The following is a 13,944-nucleotide window of genomic DNA, read 5'->3' as shown; positions in this document are numbered from 1 at the left end:
TTTGCTGGTGTTGCTTGGCTTTGGTTTGCTCTTTGGTTTTTGTTGGCATCGTGGCCTTGCACTGCTGTTAAATTTTCCTTCTTTCTTTCCATTGCGAAGCCCTGCTGAGCTTTGTACTCTGTTTACTTTGCTAGGCTTCTTTGCTCTGCCATGCTAGTGCATTGAATTCATTGGCTTTCCTGTTGTATTTCTCGACCTCGTTTTGCTTTGCTTTCTTCTCCTTCCTTGTATTGCGGTTTGTCCTTCGTTCTTTTCTGCAGTGAGGCTTTTTTGTTTGCTTTGCGTAGTCTTTGTTTCATACTTGTTGGTTCTTTGTCTTTCCTGCTCCTTTCTTTGCATGATCTTGTTCGTTGCTGCAGGCATTCCTGTCGTGTTCAGAGGATGTTTCTTGGGTGTGCTTTGAGTGTCTCCTTTGCTTTCCGTTCTTTGCGTTGCCTTGCTTTGCCTTCCTTGTCTCCTTGCCCATGCCCTTCTTGCTCCCTTGCCTTCAGTTCCCTGATGCTGTCTCTGGGCCTTGACTGTTGTGTTTTTTCCTTTGCAGGCTTCTGGAAGCGCAGCCAGCTGTCTAGGCGTTTGTGCAGTGCTTGCTGCATTTGCAGCTCCTTCTGGGCTTCCCAGGTGGGTCCACGCCTCGTGGGCATCCTTGCCTCTTGCCTTGTGCTGGCCGGTCGGCTTTTCCTCTGCTGGCTGGGTGGATCCATGCCCGGTAGCTACCCTTCCGTCCTCCTTGGCATGACTGGCAGTGCTTTGCCTTCCTCCAGAGAGGTGTTTTGTTCCAGCTGGCAGGGACAGCCTCCTTCTGGGCTGGCGACCCTGAAGGTGCGTGTGTGGTGGAGGCAGCAGCATGCCCAGTAGCTACCCTTTCCTCCTCCCGGGCACGGATGCCAAGATGTTGGCCTCCTGCAGACTCGGTGGTCATCGGTGCTTCGCCATGACCGTGTATTCTTTTGCTTTTTCATGTTGCTGCAGAGGCTGCTGCTGCTGCATGGGTTGATGTTGGTTTCCTCGGTTGGTTTTCCGTGTTGTTTTTCTGTGGTTTCTGCCTTGGTTTCCTGCTCCTTCTGCATTGCAATGCATTGGGCTTTTTTTCAGTGGTGTTGATTTTTTTTCCCTTCTGTTTCTGTTCTTGGAAGTGCTTTTTCCTTTCCTAAGCGTATTCCCCTCTGTTTGTGAGGATTTCAAGTGCTTTTGCTTTGGTTTCCTTGGCATTTCAGCACTTGGTCCTTCTTTCTTTTTGTGGTGTTGCTTGGCTTTGGTTTGCTCTTTGGTTTTTGTTGGCATCGTGGCCTTGCACTGCTGTTAAATTTTCCTTCTTTCTTTCCATTGCGAAGCCCTGCTGAGCTTTGTACTCTGTTTACTTTGCTAGGCTTCTTTGCTCTGCCATGCTAGTGCATTGAATTCATTGGCTTTCCTGTTGTATTTCTCGACCTCGTTTTGCTTTGCTTTCTTCTCCTTCCTTGTATTGCTTTGTCCTTCGTTCTTTTCTGCAGTGAGGCTTTTTTGTTTGCTTTGCGTAGTCTTTGTTTCATACTTGTTGGTTCTTTGTCTTTCCTGCTCCTTTCTTTGCATGATCTTGTTCGTTGCTGCAGGCATTCCTGTCGTGTTCAGAGGATGTTTCTTGGGTGTGCTTTGAGTGTCTCCTTTGCTTTCCGTTCTTTGCGTTGCCTTGCTTTGCCTTCCTTGTCTCCTTGCCCATGCCCTTCTTGCTCCCTTGCCTTCAGTTCCCTGATGCTGTCTCTGGGCCTTGACTGTTGTGTTTTTTCCTTTGCAGGCTTCTGGAAGCGCAGCCAGCTGTCGGCGTTTGTGCAGTGCTTGCTGCATTTGCAGCTCCTTCTGGGTTTCCCAGGTGGGTCCACGCCTGCTGTGGCATCCTTGCCTCTTGCCTTGTGCTGGCCGGTCGGCTTTTCCTCTGCTGGCTGGGTGGATCCATGCCCGGTAGCTACCCTTCCGTCCTCCTTGGCATGACTGGCAGTGCTTTGCCTTCCTCCAGAGAGGTGTTTTGTTCCAGCTGGCAGGGACAGCCTCCTTCTGGGCTGGCGACCCTGAAGGTGCGTGTGTGGTGGAGGCAGCAGCATGCCCAGTAGCTACCCTTTCCTCCTCCCGGGCACGGATGCCAAGATGTTGGCCTCCTGCAGACTCGGTGGTCATCGGTGCTTCGCCATGACCGTGTATTCTTTTGCTTTTTCATGTTGCTGCAGAGGCTGCTGCTGCTGCATGGGTTGATGTTGGTTTCCTCGGTTGGTTTTCCGTGTTGTTTTTCTGTGGTTTCTGCCTTAGTTTCCTGCTCCTTCTGCATTGCAATGCATTGGGCTATTTTTCAGTGGTGTTTTTTTTTCCCCTTTGTTTCTGTTCTTGGAAGTGCTTTTTCCTTTCCTAAGCGTATTCCCCTCTGTTTGTGAGGATTTCAAGTGCTTTTGCTTTGGTTTCCTTGGCATTTCAGCACTTGGTCCTTCTTTCTTTTTGTGGTGTTGCTTGGCTTTGGTTTGCTCTTTGGTTTTTGTTGGCATCGTGGCCTTGCACTGCTGTTAAATTTTCGTTCTTTCTTTCCATTGCGAAGCCCTGCTGAGCTTTGTACTCTGTTTACTTTGCTAGGCTTCTTTGCTCTGCCATGCTAGTGCATTGAATTCATTGGCTTTCCTGTTGTATTTCTCGACCTCGTTTTGCTTTGCTTTCTTCTCCTTCCTTGTATTGCGGTTTGTCCTTCGTTCTTTTCTGCAGTGAGGCTTTTTTGTTTGCTTTGCGTTGTCTTTGTTTCATACTTGTTGGTTCTTTGTCTTTCCTGCTCCTTTCTTTGCATGATCTTGTTCGTTGCTGCAGGCATTCCTGTCGTGTTCAGAGGATGTTTCTTGGGTGTGCTTTGAGTGTCTCCTTTGCTTTCCGTTCTTTGCGTTGCCTTGCTTTGCCTTCCTTGTCTCCTTGCCCATGCAGTTTTTTTTCCCTTGCCTTCAGTTCCCTGATGCTGTCTCTGGGCCTTGACTGTTGTGTTTTTTCCTTTGCAGGCTTCTGGAAGCGCAGCCAGCTGTCTAGGCGTTTGTGCAGTGCTTGCTGCATTTGCAGCTCCTTCTGGGCTTCCCAGGTGGGTCCACGCCTCGTGGGCATCCTTGCCTCTTGCTTTGTGCTGGCCGGTCGGCTTTTCCTCTGCTGGCTGGGTGGATCCATGCCCGGTAGCTACCCTTCCGTCCTCCTTGGCATGACTGGCAGTGCTTTGCCTTCCTCCAGAGAGGTGTTTTGTTCCAGCTGGCAGGGACAGACCCCTTCTGGGCTGGCGACCCTGAAGGTGCGTGTGTGGTGGAGGCAGCAGCATGCCCAGTAGCTACCCTTTCCTCCTCCCGGGCACGGATGCCAAGATGTTGGCCTCCTGCAGACTCGGTGGTCATCGGTGCTTCGCCATGACCGTGTATTCTTTTGCTTTTTCATGTTGCTGCAGAGGCTGCTGCTGCTGCATGGGTTGATGTTGGTTTCCTCGGTTGGTTTTCCGTGTTGTTTTTCTGTGGTTTCTGCCTTGGTTTCCTGCTCCTTCTGCATTGCAATGCATTGGGCTTTTTTTCAGTGGTGTTTTTTTTTCCCTTCTGTTTCTGTTCTTGGAAGTGCTTTTTCCTTTCCTAAGCGTATTCCCCTCTGTTTGTGAGGATTTCAAGTGCTTTTGCTTTGGTTTCCTTGGCATTTCAGCACTTGGTCCTTCTTTCTTTTTGTGGTGTTGCTTGGCTTTGGTTTGCTCTTTGGTTTTTGTTGGCATCGTGGCCTTGCACTGCTGTTAAATTTTCCTTCTTTCTTTCCATTGCGAAGCCCTGCTGAGCTTTGTACTCTGTTTACTTTGCTAGGCTTCTTTGCTCTGCCATGCTAGTGCATTGAATTCATTGGCTTTCCTGTTGTATTTCTCGACCTCGTTTTGCTTTGCTTTCTTCTCCTTCCTTGTATTGCTTTGTCCTTCGTTCTTTTCTGCAGTGAGGCTTTTTTGTTTGCTTTGCGTTGTCTTTGTTTCATACTTGTTGGTTCTTTGTCTTTCCTGCTCCTTTCTTTGCATGATCTTGTTCGTTGCTGCAGGCATTCCTGTCGTGTTCAGAGGATGTTTCTTGGGTGTGCTTTGAGTGTCTCCTTTGCTTTCCGTTCTTTGCGTTGCCTTGCTTTGCCTTCCTTGTCTCCTTGCCCATGCCCTTCTTGCTCCCTTGCCTTCAGTTCCCTGATGCTGTCTCTGGGCCTTGACTGTTGTGTTTTTTCCTTTGCAGGCTTCTGGAAGCGCAGCCAGCTGTCGGCGTTTGTGCAGTGCTTGCTGCATTTGCAGCTCCTTCTGGGCTTCCCAGGTGGGTCCACGCCTCGTGGGCATCCTTGCCTCTTGCCTTGTGCTGGCCGGTCGGCTTTTCCTCTGCTGGCTGGGTGGATCCATGCCCGGTAGCTACCCTTCCGTCCTCCTTGGCATGACTGGCAGTGCTTTGCCTTCCTCCAGAGAGGTGTTTTGTTCCAGCTGGCAGGGACAGCCTCCTTCTGGGCTGGCGACCCTGAAGGTGCGTGTGTGGTGGAGGCAGCAGCATGCCCAGTAGCTACCCTTTCCTCCTCCCGGGCACGGATGCCAAGATGTTGGCCTCCTGCAGACTCGGTGGTCATCGGTGCTTCGCCATGACCGTGTATTCTTTTGCTTTTTCATGTTGCTGCAGAGGCTGCTGCTGCTGCATGGGTTGATGTTGGTTTCCTCGGTTGGTTTTCCGTGTTGTTTTTCTGTGGTTTCTGCCTTAGTTTCCTGCTCCTTCTGCATTGCAATGCATTGGGCTATTTTTCAGGGTGTTGTTTTTTTTTCCCTTCTGTTTCTGTTCTTGGAAGTGCTTTTTCCTTTCCTAAGCGTATTCCCCTCTGTTTGTGAGGATTTCAAGTGCTTTTGCTTTGGTTTCCTTGGCATTTCAGCACTTGGTCCTTCTTTCTTTTTGTGGTGTTGCTTGGCTTTGGTTTGCTCTTAGGTTTTTGTTGGCATCGTGGCCTTGCACTGCTGTTAAATTTTCCTTCTTTCTTTCCATTGCGAAGCCCTGCTGAGCTTTGTACTCTGTTTACTTTGCTAGGCTTCTTTGCTCTGCCATGCTAGTGCATTGAATTCATTGGCTTTCCTGTTGTATTTCTCGACCTCGTTTTGCTTTGCTTTCTTCTCCTTCCTTGTATTGCTTTGTCCTTCGTTCTTTTCTGCAGTGAGGCTTTTTTGTTTGCTTTGCGTCGTCTTTGTTTCATACTTGTTGGTTCTTTGTCTTTCCTGCTCCTTTCTTTGCATGATCTTGTTCGTTGCTGCAGGCATTCCTGTCGTGTTCAGAGGATGTTTCTTGGGTGTGCTTTGAGTGTCTCCTTTGCTTTCCGTTCTTTGCGTTGCCTTGCTTTGCCTTCCTTGTCTCCTTGCCCATGCCCTTCTTGCTCCCTTGCCTTCAGTTCCCTGATGCTGTCTCTGGGCCTTGACTGTTGTGTTTTTTCCTTTGCAGGCTTCTGGAAGCGCAGCCAGCTGTCTAGGCGTTTGTGCAGTGCTTGCTGCATTTGCAGCTCCTTCTGGGCTTCCCAGGTGGGTCCACGCCTCGTGGGCATCCTTGCCTCTTGCCTTGTGCTGGCCGGTCGGCTTTTCCTCTGCTGGCTGGGTGGATCCATGCCCGGTAGCTACCCTTCCGTCCTCCTTGGCATGACTGGCAGTGCTTTGCCTTCCTCCAGAGAGGTGTTTTGTTCCAGCTGGCAGGCACAGCCTCCTTCTGGGCTGGCGACCCTGAAGGTGCGTGTGTGGTGGAGGCAGCAGCATGCCCAGTAGCTACCCTTTCCTCCTCCCGGGCACGGATGCCAAGATGTTGGCCTCCTGCAGACTCGGTGGTCATCGGTGCTTCGCCATGACCGTGTATTCTTTTGCTTTTTCATGTTGCTGCAGAGGCTGCTGCTGCTGCATGGGTTGATGTTGGTTTCCTCGGTGTGTTTTCCGTGTTGTTTTTCTGTGGTTTCTGCCTTAGTTTCCTGCTCCTTCTGCATTGCAATGCATTGGGCTATTTTTCAGTGGTGTTTTTTTTTCCCTTCTGTTTCTGTTCTTGGAAGTGCTTTTTCCTTTCCTAAGCGTATTCCCCTCTGTTTGTGAGGATTTCAAGTGCTTTTGCTTTGGTTTCCTTGGCATTTCAGCACTTGGTCCTTCTTTCTTTTTGTGGTGTTGCTTGGCTTTGGTTTGCTCTTTGGTTTTTGTTGGCATCGTGGCCTTGCACTGCTGTTAAATTTTCCTTCTTTCTTTCCATTGCGAAGCCCTGCTGAGCTTTGTACTCTGTTTACTTTGCTAGGCTTCTTTGCTCTGCCATGCTAGTGCATTGAATTCATTGGCTTTCCTGTTGTATTTCTCGACCTCGTTTTGCTTTGCTTTCTTCTCCTTCCTTGTATTGCGGTTTGTCCTTCGTTCTTTTCTGCAGTGAGGCTTTTTTGTTTGCTTTGCGTCGTCTTTGTTTCATACTTGTTGGTTCTTTGTCTTTCCTGCTCCTTTCTTTGCATGATCTTGTTCGTTGCTGCAGGCATTCCTGTCGTGTTCAGAGTATGTTTCTTGGGTGTGCTTTGAGTGTCTCCTTTGCTTTCCGTTCTTTGCGTTGCCTTGCTTTGCCTTCCTTGTCTCCTTGCCCATGCCCTTCTTCTCCTTGGCTTCACTTACCTGATGCTGTCTCTGGGCCTTGACTGTTGTGTTCTTTTCGTTCCATGCTTCTGGTAGTGCAGTCCGCTGTCTAGGCTTTCTTGCAGTTCTTGCTGCATTTGCGACTTTTTCTCTGTTTCCCAAGTGGGTCCCCTCCTCGTGGGCATCCTTGCCTCTTGCCTTGTGCTGGCCGTCGGCTTTTGCTCTGCTGGCTGGGTGGATCCATGCCCGGTAGCTACCCTTCCGTCCTCCTTGGCATGACTGGCAGTGCTTTGCCTTCCTCCAGAGAGGTGTTTTGTTCCAGCTGGCAGGGACAGCCTCCTTCTGGGCTGGCGACCCTGAAGGTGCGTGTGTGGTGGAGGCAGCAGCATGCCCAGTAGCTACCCTTTCCTCCTCCCGGGCACGGATGCCAAGATGTTGGCCTCCTGCAGACTCGGTGGTCATCGGTGCTTCGCCATGACCGTGTATTCTTTTGCTTTTTCATGTTGCTGCAGAGGCTGCTGCTGCTGCATGGGTTGATGTTGGTTTCCTCGGTTGGTTTTCCGTGTTGTTTTTCTGTGGTTTCTGCCTTAGTTTCCTGCTCCTTCTGCATTGCAATGCATTGGGCTATTTTTCAGGGTGTTGATTTTTTTTCCCCTTTGTTTCTGTTCTTGGAAGTGCTTTTTCCTTTCCTAAGCGTATTCCCCTCTGTTTGTGAGGATTTCAAGTGCTTTTGCTTTGGTTTCCTTGGCATTTCAGCACTTGGTCCTTCTTTCTTTTTGTGGTGTTGCTTGGCTTTGGTTTGCTCTTTGGTTTTTGTTGGCATCGTGGCCTTGCACTGCTGTTAAATTTTCCTTCTTTCTTTCCATTGCGAAGCCCTGCTGAGCTTTGTACTCTGTTTACTTTGCTAGGCTTCTTTGCTCTGCCATGCTAGTGCATTGAATTCATTGGCTTTCCTGTTGTATTTCTCGACCTCGTTTTGCTTTGCTTTCTTCTCCTTCCTTGTATTGCGTTTGTCCTTCGTTCTTTTCTGCAGTGAGGCTTTTTTGTTTGCTTTGCGTTGTCTTTGTTTCATACTTGTTGGTTCTTTGTCTTTCCTGCTCCTTTCTTTGCATGATCTTGTTCGTTGCTGCAGGCATTCCTGTCGTGTTCAGAGTATGTTTCTTGGGTGTGCTTTGAGTGTCTCCTTTGCTTTCCGTTCTTTGCGTTGCCTTGCTTTGCCTTCCTTGTCTCCTTGCCCATGCCCTTCTTGCTCCCTTGCCTTCAGTTCCCTGATGCTGTCTCTGGGCCTTGACTGTTGTGTTTTTTCCTTTGCAGGCTTCTGGAAGCGCAGCCAGCTGTCTAGGCGTTTGTGCAGTGCTTGCTGCATTTGCAGCTCCTTCTGGGCTTCCCAGGTGGGTCCACGCCTCGTGGGCATCCTTGCCTCTTGCCTTGTGCTGGCCGGTCGGCTTTTCCTCTGCTGGCTGGGTGGATCCATGCCCGGTAGCTACCCTTCCGTCCTCCTTGGCATGACTGGCAGTGCTTTGCCTTCCTCCAGAGAGGTGTTTTGTTCCAGCTGGCAGGGACAGCCTCCTTCTGGGCTGGCGACCCTGAAGGTGCGTGTGTGGTGGAGGCAGCAGCATGCCCAGTAGCTACCCTTTCCTCCTCCCGGGCACGGATGCCAAGATGTTGGCCTCCTGCAGACTCGGTGGTCATCGGTGCTTCGCCATGACCGTGTATTCTTTTGCTTTTTCATGTTGCTGCAGAGGCTGCTGCTGCTGCATGGGTTGATGTTGGTTTCCTCGGTTGGTTTTCCGTGTTGTTTTTCTGTGGTTTCTGCCTTAGTTTCCTGCTCCTTCTGCATTGCAATGCATTGGGCTATTTTTCAGTGGTGTTTTTTTTTCCCCTTTGTTTCTGTTCTTGGAAGTGCTTTTTCCTTTCCTAAGCGTATTCCCCTCTGTTTGTGAGGATTTCAAGTGCTTTTGCTTTGGTTTCCTTGGCATTTCAGCACTTGGTCCTTCTTTCTTTTTGTGGTGTTGCTTGGCTTTGGTTTGCTCTTAGGTTTTTGTTGGCATCGTGGCCTTGCACTGCTGTTAAATTTTCCTTCTTTCTTTCCATTGCGAAGCCCTGCTGAGCTTTGTACTCTGTTTACTTTGCTAGGCTTCTTTGCTCTGCCATGCTAGTGCATTGAATTCATTGGCTTTCCTGTTGTATTTCTCGACCTCGTTTTGCTTTGCTTTCTTCTCCTTCCTTGTATTGCTTTGTCCTTCGTTCTTTTCTGCAGTGAGGCTTTTTTGTTTGCTTTGCGTCGTCTTTGTTTCATACTTGTTGGTTCTTTGTCTTTCCTGCTCCTTTCTTTGCATGATCTTGTTCGTTGCTGCAGGCATTCCTGTCGTGTTCAGAGTATGTTTCTTGGGTGTGCTTTGAGTGTCTCCTTTGCTTTCCGTTCTTTGCGTTGCCTTGCTTTGCCTTCCTTGTCTCCTTGCCCATGCCCTTCTTGCTCCCTTGCCTTCAGTTCCCTGATGCTGTCTCTGGGCCTTGACTGTTGTGTTTTTTCCTTTGCAGGCTTCTGGAAGCGCAGCCAGCTGTCTAGGCGTTTGTGCAGTGCTTGCTGCATTTGCAGCTCCTTCTGGGCTTCCCAGGTGGGTCCACGCCTCGTGGGCATCCTTGCCTCTTGCCTTGTGCTGGCCGGTCGGCTTTTCCTCTGCTGGCTGGGTGGATCCATGCCCGGTAGCTACCCTTCCGTCCTCCTTGGCATGACTGGCAGTGCTTTGCCTTCCTCCAGAGAGGTGTTTTGTTCCAGCTGGCAGGGACAGCCTCCTTCTGGGCTGGCGACCCTGAAGGTGCGTGTGTGGTGGAGGCAGCAGCATGCCCAGTAGCTACCCTTTCCTCCTCCCGGGCACGGATGCCAAGATGTTGGCCTCCTGCAGACTCGGTGGTCATCGGTGCTTCGCCATGACCGTGTATTCTTTTGCTTTTTCATGTTGCTGCAGAGGCTGCTGCTGCTGCATGGGTTGATGTTGGTTTCCTCGGTTGGTTTTCCGTGTTGTTTTTCTGTGGTTTCTGCCTTAGTTTCCTGCTCCTTCTGCATTGCAATGCATTGGGCTATTTTTCAGTGGTGTTTTTTTTTCCCTTCTGTTTCTGTTCTTGGAAGTGCTTTTTCCTTTCCTAAGCGTATTCCCCTCTGTTTGTGAGGATTTCAAGTGCTTTTGCTTTGGTTTCCTTGGCATTTCAGCACTTGGTCCTTCTTTCTTTTTGTGGTGTTGCTTGGCTTTGGTTTGCTCTTTGGTTTTTGTTGGCATCGTGGCCTTGCACTGCTGTTAAATTTTCCTTCTTTCTTTCCATTGCGAAGCCCTGCTGAGCTTTGTACTCAGTTTACTTTGCTAGGCTTCTTTGCTCTGCCATGCTAGTGCATTGAATTCATTGGCTTTCCTGTTGTATTTCTCGACCTCGTTTTGCTTTGCTTTCTTCTCCTTCCTTGTATTGCTTTGTCCTTCGTTCTTTTCTGCAGTGAGCTTTTTTGTTTGCTTTGCGTTGTCTTTGTTTCATACTTGTTGGTTCTTTGTCTTTCCTGCTCCTTTCTTTGCATGATCTTGTTCGTTGCTGCAGGCATTCCTGTCGTGTTCAGAGTATGTTTCTTGGGTGTGCTTTGAGTGTCTCCTTTGCTTTCCGTTCTTTGCGTTGCCTTGCTTTGCCTTCCTTGTCTCCTTGCCCATGCCCTTCTTGCTCCCTTGCCTTCAGTTCCCTGATGCTGTCTCTGGGCCTTGACTGTTGTGTTTTTTCCTTTGCAGGCTTCTGGAAGCGCAGCCAGCTGTCTAGGCGTTTGTGCAGTGCTTGCTGCATTTGCAGCTCCTTCTGGGCTTCCCAGGTGGGTCCACGCCTCGTGGGCATCCTTGCCTCTTGCCTTGTGCTGGCCGGTCGGCTTTTCCTCTGCTGGCTGGGTGGATCCATGCCCGGTAGCTACCCTTCCGTCCTCCTTGGCATGACTGGCAGTGCTTTGCCTTCCTCCAGAGAGGTGTTTTGTTCCAGCTGGCAGGGACAGCCTCCTTCTGGGCTGGCGACCCTGAAGGTGCGTGTGTGGTGGAGGCAGCAGCATGCCCAGTAGCTACCCTTTCCTCCTCCCGGGCACGGATGCCAAGATGTTGGCCTCCTGCAGACTCGGTGGTCATCGGTGCTTCGCCATGACCGTGTATTCTTTTGCTTTTTCATGTTGCTGCAGAGGCTGCTGCTGCTGCATGGGTTGATGTTGGTTTCCTCGGTTGGTTTTCCGTGTTGTTTTTCTGTGGTTTCTGCCTTGGTTTCCTGCTCCTTCTGCATTGCAATGCATTGGGCTTTTTTTCAGGGTTGTTTTTTTTTCCCTTCTGTTTCTGTTCTTGGAAGTGCTTTTTCCTTTCCTAAGCGTATTCCCCTCTGTTTGTGAGGATTTCAAGTGCTTTTGCTTTGGTTTCCTTGGCATTTCAGCACTTGGTCCTTCTTTCTTTTTGTGGTGTTGCTTGGCTTTGGTTTGCTCTTTGGTTTTTGTTGGCATCGTGGCCTTGCACTGCTGTTAAATTTTCCTTCTTTCTTTCCATTGCGAAGCCCTGCTGAGCTTTGTACTCTGTTTACTTTGCTAGGCTTCTTTGCTCTGCCATGCTAGTGCATTGAATTCATTGGCTTTCCTGTTGTATTTCTCGACCTCGTTTTGCTTTGCTTTCTTCTCCTTCCTTGTATTGCGGTTTGTCCTTCGTTCTTTTCTGCAGTGAGGCTTTTTTGTTTGCTTTGCGTCGTCTTTGTTTCATACTTGTTGGTTCTTTGTCTTTCCTGCTCCTTTCTTTGCATGATCTTGTTCGTTGCTGCAGGCATTCCTGTCGTGTTCAGAGTATGTTTCTTGGCTGTGCTTTGAGTGTCTCCTTTGCTTTCCGTTCTTTGCGTTGCCTTGCTTTGCCTTCCTTGTCTCCTTGCCCATGCCCTTCTTGCTCCCTTGCCTTCAGTTCCCTGATGCTGTCTCTGGGCCTTGACTGTTGTGTTTTTTCCTTTGCAGGCTTCTGGAAGCGCAGCCAGCTGTCTAGGCGTTTGTGCAGTGCTTGCTGCATTTGCAGCTCCTTCTGGGCTTCCCAGGTGGGTCCACGCCTCGTGGGCATCCTTGCCTCTTGCCTTGTGCTGGCCGGTCGGCTTTTCCTCTGCTGGCTGGGTGGATCCATGCCCGGTAGCTACCCTTCCGTCCTCCTTGGCATGACTGGCAGTGCTTTGCCTTCCTCCAGAGAGGTGTTTTGTTCCAGCTGGCAGGGACAGCCTCCTTCTGGGCTGGCGACCCTGAAGGTGCGTGTGTGGTGGAGGCAGCAGCATGCCCAGTAGCTACCCTTTCCTCCTCCCGGGCACGGATGCCAAGATGTTGGCCTCCTGCAGACTCGGTGGTCATCGGTGCTTCGCCATGACCGTGTATTCTTTTGCTTTTTCATGTTGCTGCAGAGGCTTCTGCTGCTGCATGGGTTGATGTTGGTTTCCTCGGTTGGTTTTCCGTGTTGTTTTTCTGTGGTTTCTGCCTTGGTTTCCTGCTCCTTCTGCATTGCAATGCATTGGGCTTTTTTCAGGGTTGTTTTTTTTTCCCTTCTGTTTCTGTTCTTGGAAGTGCTTTTTCCTTTCCTAAGCGTATTCCCCTCTGTTTGTGAGGATTTCAAGTGCTTTTGCTTTGGTTTCCTTGGCATTTCAGCACTTGGTCCTTCTTTCTTTTTGTGGTGTTGCTTGGCTTTGGTTTGCTCTTAGGTTTTTGTTGGCATCGTGGCCTTGCACTGCTGTTAAATTTTCCTTCTTTCTTTCCATTGCGAAGCCCTGCTGAGCTTTGTACTCTGTTTACTTTGCTAGGCTTCTTTGCTCTGCCATGCTAGTGCATTGAATTCATTGGCTTTCCTGTTGTATTTCTCGACCTTGTTTTGCTTTGCTTTCTTCTCCTTCCTTGTATTGCGGTTTGTCCTTCGTTCTTTTCTGCAGTGAGGCTTTTTTGTTTGCTTTGCGTCGTCTTTGTTTCATACTTGTTGGTTCTTTGTCTTTCCTGCTCCTTTCTTTGCATGATCTTGTTCGTTGCTGCAGGCATTCCTGTCGTGTTCAGAGTATGTTTCTTGGCTGTGCTTTGAGTGTCTCCTTTGCTTTCCGTTCTTTGCGTTGCCTTGCTTTGCCTTCCTTGTCTCCTTGCCCATGCCCTTCTTGCTCCCTTGCCTTCAGTTCCCTGATGCTGTCTCTGGGCCTTGACTGTTGTGTTTTTTCCTTTGCAGGCTTCTGGAAGCGCAGCCAGCTGTCTAGGCGTTTGTGCAGTGCTTGCTGCATTTGCAGCTCCTTCTGGGTTTCCCAGGTGGGTCCACGCCTCGTGGGCATCCTTGCCTCTTGCCTTGTGCTGGCCGGTCGGCTTTTCCTCTGCTGGCTGGGTGGATCCATGCCCGGTAGCTACCCTTCCGTCCTCCTTGGCATGACTGGCAGTGCTTTGCCTTCCTCCAGAGAGGTGTTTTGTTCCAGCTGGCAGGGACAGCCTCCTTCTGGGCTGGCGACCCTGAAGGTGCGTGTGTGGTGGAGGCAGCAGCATGCCCAGTAGCTACCCTTTCCTCCTCCCGGGCACGGATGCCAAGATGTTGGCCTCCTGCAGACTCGGTGGTCATCGGTGCTTCGCCATGACCGTGTATTCTTTTGCTTTTTCATGTTGCTGCAGAGGCTGCTGCTGCTGCATGGGTTGATGTTGGTTTCCTCGGTTGGTTTTCCGTGTTGTTTTTCTGTGGTTTCTGCCTTGGTTTCCTGCTCCTTCTGCATTGCAATGCATTGGGCTTTTTTCAGGGTGTTGATTTTTTTTCCCTTCTGTTTCTGTTCTTGGAAGTGCTTTTTCCTTTCCTAAGCGTATTCCCCTCTGTTTGTGAGGATTTCAAGTGCTTTTGCTTTGGTTTCCTTGGCATTTCAGCACTTGGTCCTTCTTTACTTTTTGTGGTGTTGCTTGGCTTTGGTTTGCTCTTTGGTTTTTGTTGGCATCGTGGCCTTGCACTGCTGTTAAATTTTCCTTCTTTCTTTCCATTGCAAAGCACTGCTGAGCTTTGTACTCTGTTTACTTTGCTAGGCTTCTTTGCTCTGCCATGCTAGTGCATTGAATTCATTGGCTTTCCTGTTGTATTTCTCGACCTTGTTTTGCTTTGCTTTCTTCTCCTTCCCTGTATTGCAGTTTGTCCTTCGTTCTTTTCTGCAGTGAGGCTTTTTTGTTTGCTTTGCGTCGTCTTTGTTTCATACTTGTTGGTTCTTTGTCTTTCCTGCTCCTTTCTTTGCATGATCTTGTTCGTTGCTGCAGGCATTCCTGTCGTGTTCAGAGTATGTTTCTTGGGTGTGCTTTGAGTGTCTCCTTTGCTTTCCGTTCTTTGCGTTGC

The 13,944-nt window shown here is 49.7% G+C and overlaps 1 long non-coding RNA gene across 1 annotated transcript; it reads left to right on the top strand.

Moving 5' to 3' along the window:
* Positions 1 to 4,251: 4,251 nt before the first annotated feature.
* On the top strand, positions 4,252 to 13,382 carry LOC146541910 (uncharacterized). Its single transcript, XR_014880812.1, has 7 exons — positions 4,252 to 4,301; positions 5,454 to 5,530; positions 7,910 to 7,986; positions 9,137 to 9,213; positions 10,363 to 10,439; positions 11,592 to 11,668; positions 12,820 to 13,382. It is a non-coding gene; the product is annotated as an uncharacterized LOC146541910 (long non-coding RNA).
* Positions 13,383 to 13,944: the final 562 nt, after the last annotated feature.

Source organism: Meleagris gallopavo, unplaced genomic scaffold, assembly GCF_905368555.1.
Source record: "Meleagris gallopavo unplaced genomic scaffold, MGAL_WU_HG_1.1 scaffold_19, whole genome shotgun sequence".
Lineage (NCBI taxonomy): Eukaryota > Metazoa > Chordata > Aves > Galliformes > Phasianidae > Meleagris > Meleagris gallopavo.
The sequence above is the reverse complement of the archived record's forward strand: the minus strand, read 5'-3'. Positions and strand labels throughout refer to the sequence as shown.